Genomic DNA, 7,722 nt, shown 5'->3' with positions numbered 1-7,722 from the left:
AGGCCAACCCATTCCCACTCCCACTCCCAAAGCTGCCTCTACAATATTGTTAATTGGTCAAAGCAATTAGTTAGCGGTGGGCTCCTTCCCGCCCACGAGAACGATGGAAGAAGCTTCCCCATCTAAAGGTATGCTTTTTTGCCCATGTGGCTTTCGTAATATTCCCTTCGTTTGTAGCTTTTATTTGAAACTTATTTCCTCATCATTCATCATACATATATCTTGTAGCTCAAATTTTTCTTTTAGACCAATTCTTATAATTCCAATTTGGTTCCTCTAAAGCTGCATCCATGAATTTAGGGCTCAGTTGATAGCTGATATGATTTAAAGGCCCCTAGGTTTTACCAAATCCATTCGTTTTAGGAGATAACTTTTAAGTGAAGGCGAATTCCGGTAAACAATAAAACACAGACAGATGAAAGTTGCATTTTGAAGCAAGGGACACCCATGAGAGAGCCCTTGGAATATATACCTTTCAACCCCCAAAAACTGCCATACAATTGCACAAAAATGCAACTCACTCAGCGGACCTTTAAGGGGTACTGCAAGAGGAGTGAAAGATTTATTCCATGTTGGAATCTGTGTATCCTGGCATTACTGTAACTTTAATTTAAATAGCTGGATCGCCTATGCAAGGGTCTCGTTTCCAACCATGAGGATGGGTTGTGGGATACATTGTTCAAAATCAATTGAGTATTGAAATGACGTCAGTACCTAAACGACTATACGACTAAAAGTGGAGGATGGAGTGGTAGAGAAAAACGGAGACAAACAAAGCACAAAACAAAGAGAGAGAAAATGGCCAAAACAGAAAAAATGTTCTAATAAATTTCAAATAAATGTTGAACTCAAAAAAGGAAGATTAAGCGGGGATTGCTCTCTGACGGGGCTTAAGCCAGGGAACCCTCACACACACAGACAGGGACGTTGTGTGCATTTGCGAGGTTGTGTGTGGGTCCTACTCTATTTCCACACATAATTCAAACGCCTAAGCCTCCAGCCAGCCAGACATCCAGCCAACCAGCGAAATGAACGTAAATCCAGTCAGGAGTCGCGTTTTCACTGGCTTAGCGTTCAACTGGCAATGAGTATAAGTTGCCGCAGCGAGCAAAGTCCAATTTTAAAGCTGTCACCAAAAAGATCTTTAAGGATTTGCTCCAGTAATTAGGAGGGGACTCATATATCTCCAAATCAGAAATTTTTTCGTAGAAGTAATTTAGAAAAAATCCCATTAAAGATGGGTAAACAGTTTTGAGAGTTTGGGGAGACAGACAGGGAGAGAGAGAGGGAGATGTTTGTCAAAATTTTGCATCGGGCCTCAGGCTGGCTTTTTTTTCTTTTTCTCTATGTCTACTCTTTCTTTGTTTCTTTCTGTCTTTTTCTAACTTGCATTGCAAAATGTAATTTGACTTAAATTTGATTCTAGCTCAGCTTGTGGAGCTTGTGTTGAAAACTCCACAAATTAAATCTGAAATGGAGCATGAAAATGCAATCAGCATTATTGGTTGGAGCTGGATTAGAGACCTCGAACAGGACACGAAATGAGCATCTGGTTTTGGGACTGCTAAGATGCAAATGCTCAAGCTATGCAATTAACTGAATGTGCTCTCAGGGAAGCCACAATCTTCTGGACTATCTCCAAACAGTGGCTACCAAAAGTGTGTGATTTTCCAGCATTAAAGTGCACCACCAGCAAGAGTGCCTTTTGTCTTTGCTCGTATCTGCCCATCCACTTATCTCTCGGGCTCGAGTTAATGATGCCGCATATTAACAACTTGGTTGGCCACAAAGAAAACGTAATGGCTTTTAATTTAACAATTATAATGAGCAGAGCATGCATTCGAAACTCAAGTAGAAACTCAAGCAGTATAAATACAGGACACAATAAGGAAGTATGGAATACTCCTTTGGTAGAAGGGGCTTGTACAATATGGTATGTATATAATTTTGTAACTTGTGTAACTTTATGCTTTCGCTTGTTTGAAAATCGAAAATGTAACTGAGATTCCAGTGCGACAGTGGCAGAGTCCAGACTTGGACACAGAGATTCGGAAAAGAGCCTGCCCTGGCTAGTTCCCGAAATCATTAATTAAAAATTCCTTAATTTGCTTTCTGGCTAGCAGCGGGGAAGGGCACCAGACCCGAAGACCTGTAGCATGTCACCTACAACGATAATTGCTGTAGATGGGCCACTCAAGCTGGTCTGGGTTGTATATCATAAGTTTGCACGCGTTGGCTCCGGCTGTATTATCGGTAGTAGGAGTGGGTTCCGATCTGGGCTTATGAATACGTGCTCGCTGTATGTACCAAATCTTATTCTTTTTATTCGCGTGCATAACCTTGCTTCGACCGTTTAAGCGTTATGAGGATGCTAGGAGAACTACATATAGAATGGGAACTTAAAGGGAAGGGGAAACGAAACGACTGCAAGGCCTGTTAGCTGTGCAGGTGTTGTTGCAACAGCCAATGCCCACCCAACCTTGATCACCCCATTTCCGCGATTTTTTTTTTTTTGGTGTTATGGAATGATCCCTTTTCATTTAGGTTTACACCATATTCTTCCGACCAGGCACTCGCATGGCTCCTAATACGAAATTTAGCATGTATTCATGGCAACACTAAGATACTTTTAGAAATTCAGAATTATGCATTTATTATACTAAAAAAACGAACTAACTCTAACCGAGCCTAACACCCAAAGTTTGTACAACTAATTTCGAATTATAATAGGATTCATAACGATATATGCGTAGATTAAATAATAAATGGGTAAATGTATATAAGTTGTATGTAATGATGAATGAATGTAATGATAGTATAGAGATATAAAAAGAATATATGATACAAAAATATGAAATATTCAGATTAAATATGTAATATGAGGAACCTTATCAATAAGTAAATTCATTTTTTTTTTTTTCGAATGGTTTCAAAATTTCAAGAAAAAAAAAACAAGGAAAGCTTCGTGACAGAAGGTCAGGGGAGAACATGCACAATGGCAAGGTGCAGATGTAAATATTAGGGAACTCATTAATGGCTAAAGGCCAATGCAAAGCAAACGGGTACCACCTTCATTACTCTCAGGGCTTGATTTCAGTTTTTTTTTTTTTTTTCATCACTTACGATGTTAGTTACGTTGCTCCACGCAGAAAGATCTTTCCTTGTGTTAGCTGTGCTGGGATGAGTAGATGAATGGTTATATGAGCGATTAGATGAATGATGGTCTCTGTGAAATATAATAGTGTTAATACGAGTTCCCAAAAATATTCAAATACACTTAGACCTTGACATGGAGATTCTTTCATTAAACAAAAATTCAAAATTAAACTAAAATATGGTCATATCGGGTCCTAATTATACCCATATGATCTAGTACTAAGGCAGCCGAAACAGTTGCTGCAGCTTAGGGTGCAGAATCCAGATAATGCCACGTGAAGGCGTCGAGGCGTAGAGGTCAGTGACCTGCAGGCACTCCGGCGAGGCTGGCACTATGTGGCGGACATAGATGGTGCTGCGGCACGGCACATAACGGATCCAGCAACACCCTTCACTGCGACATGAAAGCCTCTCTTAGAGTCTTAGATCGTGAGGGCGCACAGTTCACCAGGTGCTAAGAGCTCCTATAGGAGGCTGCTCAATGTAGTGGCCAGCCTATCGGTACAGCCGGGCGTGGAGAGTGGCGATGGTTCAAAGGCAAAGCACGAGGAACACCCTTCTTCAAGGTTATGCACACACAGACGTTACTTGCAAAACGCAATTAGTGGTGCTAAGTCCTATATACACAGAGGAACACTTTAAAACCAAATATTGGGAGTGAGCGGCTAGATATTTACCCCCAATGGGAACTGCACCACTTTAAACGAAAACGGGGATTTCTTCTCCAGGGGGGTTGATACGAGCGTTGTGGCTGACCACGCAGGTGCTGCCGTGGTCTTGGGGTTAGGTACACCTCACGCTGCATCGAAAAATTTTGCGACAATTCACTTATTTAGACCACTGGATATCGATTAAAATATGAGCATACTCACAGATATAACCCGAATATGAATGGTTGGAAACTTTGTCTTTTAACTGGCGAGCACAACTATCTCAATTAATTCGCGTGGTGTCTGGCTGTATATAGGGTTAATATTCATCTATTATACAGAGCACCAGAATATCGCACTACTGAACTGTTTGACGATCACGAGGAGAAAGACAGACTCCCGGAACAGAATTGTGCAGCAGCCCACGTTTTTTTTCTTCCCTCCAGTACAGTACTTTTTGCCTTATACTTCGAATAAAAGCAATTTGCAATAAATATAAGCACAATGCAGAATCAAAACAACGGGATGGCGTTGCCACTTTTTGTCAAAACATATGCTTCGTCAAAAAGCTCTATGAAAGCTACTACGATCGGAAACCCATATTTTGAACGGCATATCTTCAGGCGGTTATTGAAATTAAACCGTTGAATTTAAAAAAAATGAAAATAGAGAAATAATTTCATTTTTCTCTATGAACAAGCGCACTACATATTCCCCCCCACTCAAATCACACTTGGGGTGGAAAACAGCAAAGTGGGATCCGCGCTTGCAATAGCTTGGGTCAAGGTTTTATATCCTTGGCATGAAATTTACCTACAAGACGGCCTTGAAGATCTTCTAATTCATAGTAGCAGTTTCCTAGTTTCCTTCGCACACGTGACTTGATAAAGTTTGGTGCCAATTTTGCACTAAAACCTTTCGCGAAATTGCTTTGCTGAAAGTTACGTCTGTATACTTCTTGTCCGTCCTTATAGTTAATTTGTCTAGTACGTAAGTTATAAGCTTTGGCATTACGCGAGTGCTGATCCTGTATAGAATCCTTAGCTTTGCTGCGAATTAGATCAAATGAATCTTCTCGCGAAAATTGAACGCTACGATCTTCTAGCATATCTAGGCTACGCAGCAGTTTATAGCTACTGGCATCTGTTATCATATGCTGTCCAAAGGCAAGCCGATACGGGGTATTTTTTATGGCCAAGTGATGGCTAGAACGTAGCGCACAGCAGATACTACTTAACTTCTCATCCCAATTAAGTTGATCCGGGTCAACATAACTTTTAATGGCAGAAAGGACTGATCTATTAACTCTCTCCGAAGCATTGGCTTGAGGAGAATAGAATGCAGTATAGGTATGAGAAATTTTATATTTGTCCAGCAGTGAGTTAAATGTTTGAGATTTAAATTGGACTCCATTGTCAGATACAATGGTTTCTGGGATACCAAAACAGTGGAAGAGCTCTTCTTCCAGATAGCTTTTAATTGAATCAGCAGTAAATTTTCGTACCGGCTTCAAAAATGGAAATTTTGACAGATGGTCTACGACGACAAAGATACCAACATTGCCTGACCTACTTCTCGGATAAGGTCCTAAAAAATCTACAAATAGTTTTTGAAAGAATCGAGAAGGCAATCCCGTATTTCCCATTGGGGGCTTTAGGGGTTGATTTGGATGTTTAGTGGCTTTACAGATATGGCAATTATTTATCAGCTTCTTGACGTCTGCAACCAAGTTGGGCCAATAATAAAATCGCCTGAGTCTTTCGAGCGTTTTATTTATCCCGCAGTGTGCACATAGGGGATCCTCATGGGCGGCTTTGAGAGCTGTTTCGACAAGGGTCGGTGGGATCCAAAGCTTCCAGCAGGAATCGTCTGAGATCTTAGCTCCATCGAAATGTTCCGCACGACGAAAGATGCGATCGTCTTTAATTTTGAGATCGGGCAAGCAAGAACTGTTTAAACGAATCTTATCCTTGATCGCCTGATATTCTGGAGATGCGAATTCCGGAGAATCAGGATCAACCATCATGCTATCAACCGACAAGAAAGACAAGTCTTCCGAGTGTATACGAGACAGGACATCGGGTACTATATTGTCACTGCCTTTTCTATGAAGAATTTTGAATTCAAATCCCTGCAACTTTAACGACCAACGAGCCAACCTTGAGCTGAGATCTGCTTGCGACATCAGCCATTTCAAGGAGGCATGATCTGTAATGATAGTGAACTCTTGGCCTTCAATGTAAGCCCTAAACTTTTTTACGGCTAACACCGCAGCGTAACACTCTTTTTCAGTTACTGTGTATTGCTTCTGGCACTTGTTAAGCTTTTTAGACATAAAAGCAATCGGTACTTCTGCACCATCGTTGTTTTTTTGCATTAAAACTGCGCCTACGCCTGTATGACTGGCGTCACAGTGTAATGAGAACGGTATCGAGAAATTTGGGCTATGTAAGACTGGTGCGGAGCACATTTGAGATTTTAAGGACTCAAAAGCCATCTGAGCATCGTCAGTCCAGTTGAACTTGCGCTTAGATTTCAGAGTATCTGAGATGGGTGCACTGATAGCTGCGTAATTGTGAATGAACTTGTGGTACCAGCCCGTCATTCCAAGAAATCGTCGAACTGGTTTGATCGACTGCGGCACCGGGAAGTCCCTAACGGAAGCTATTTTATCGGGATCAGTGCGAATGTTTCCACAACCAATCACGTGCCCTAAGTATTTAACTTCTTTTCGGCAAAATTTGCTTTTCTCTACATTTATAGTGAGATTGGCAGAAGTAAGTTTAGAGGCCACAATGGACAACACTTCTAGATGGCGTTCAAATGTAGCTGATATCACTAATAAGTCGTCTAAATATATAAAAATTTCATTCCGTAGATGGGCTGGAATAAGTTTATCCATGAGTCGCGACATGGTACAGGGAGCGTTGGTGAGGCCGAATGGCATAACTACAAATTCATATAAAGGACGGCCAGGCACAGTGAACGCGGTCTTGTCACGGCAACTTGGATCGAGAGGAATTTGCCAAAACGCATCCTTTAGGTCAATGCTTGTGACGAACTCAGCTTTCGGTAGTCTACTCAGAATTCCGTCTATAAGCGGCATTGGATAAGCATCCTTTACGGTAACTGAATTTATCTTCCTACAGTCTATACACAATCTAACTTTCCCAGGCTTTTTTACCAACACGACGGGTGAAGACCACGAGCTATTTGATTCTTGTATTACGCCAAGTTTGAGCATGCGGTCTAATTCTCCGTACATTAACTTTTCAGTGGCAGGTGACACTGCATAGTGGCGTTGCTTAATAGGTTTGGCATCGGCCACCTCTATCTTATGAGTGATAATAGAGGTCTTTCCTAAACCTTCCTTGGAGTATGATGGAAACAAATTAACTACCTCCTGTAGTAAAAGTTGCTGAGAAGGGAGAAGAGTCATCATTGTGGGATCTTCCAAAGTTTCAATAATTAAATTCTTTGTCATAAGATGCAAAGGTAGAAGATTAAAAGTTGTCCAAAAATCAATCCCTAGATAGAGATCACCCGTCAAAGAAGGTACAATATAAAAGCAAAGTTCCTTGGCTTCCCCTCTGTATGTGACTTTTGTGGAAACTTTACCAATTATACTTTGGCTTTTTCCATCTGCAGTTTTTACCTTCAGGGAAAGGGGTTTGTATTGAATCTTACTTTGAAGGACATCGGCAGCGCAATTTCCACCGATGCAGCTAACTGAAGCTCCCGTATCCATTAGACCTACAACTGGTTTACCGAAAAGCATAATCTGAGCATGGGGTCGTAAGTCATGAGGATTTCCAACTACAGAAGATAGGAGTAAACTTCTTTCAAGTCTAATTTTTTTCTTAAATTCGGTTCTTCGTCGCTGAGATCGGTTTAGTGGTCTAATCAGGGGATCAGC

The 7,722-nt window shown here is 41.1% G+C and overlaps 1 long non-coding RNA gene across 1 annotated transcript; it reads left to right on the top strand.

Moving 5' to 3' along the window:
* The first annotated feature begins 6,541 nt into the window (after positions 1-6,541).
* Positions 6,542-7,406, top strand: LOC111080571. The gene is made up of 3 exons (XR_002608519.2): positions 6,542-6,631; positions 6,685-6,931; positions 7,083-7,406. It is a non-coding gene; the product is annotated as an uncharacterized LOC111080571 (long non-coding RNA).
* The last annotated feature ends 316 nt before the right edge of the window (positions 7,407-7,722 follow it).

This window comes from Drosophila obscura, unplaced genomic scaffold, assembly GCF_018151105.1.
Source record: "Drosophila obscura isolate BZ-5 IFL unplaced genomic scaffold, ASM1815110v1 contig_1, whole genome shotgun sequence".
Lineage (NCBI taxonomy): Eukaryota > Metazoa > Arthropoda > Insecta > Diptera > Drosophilidae > Drosophila > Drosophila obscura.
The sequence above is the reverse complement of the archived record's forward strand: the minus strand, read 5'-3'. Positions and strand labels throughout refer to the sequence as shown.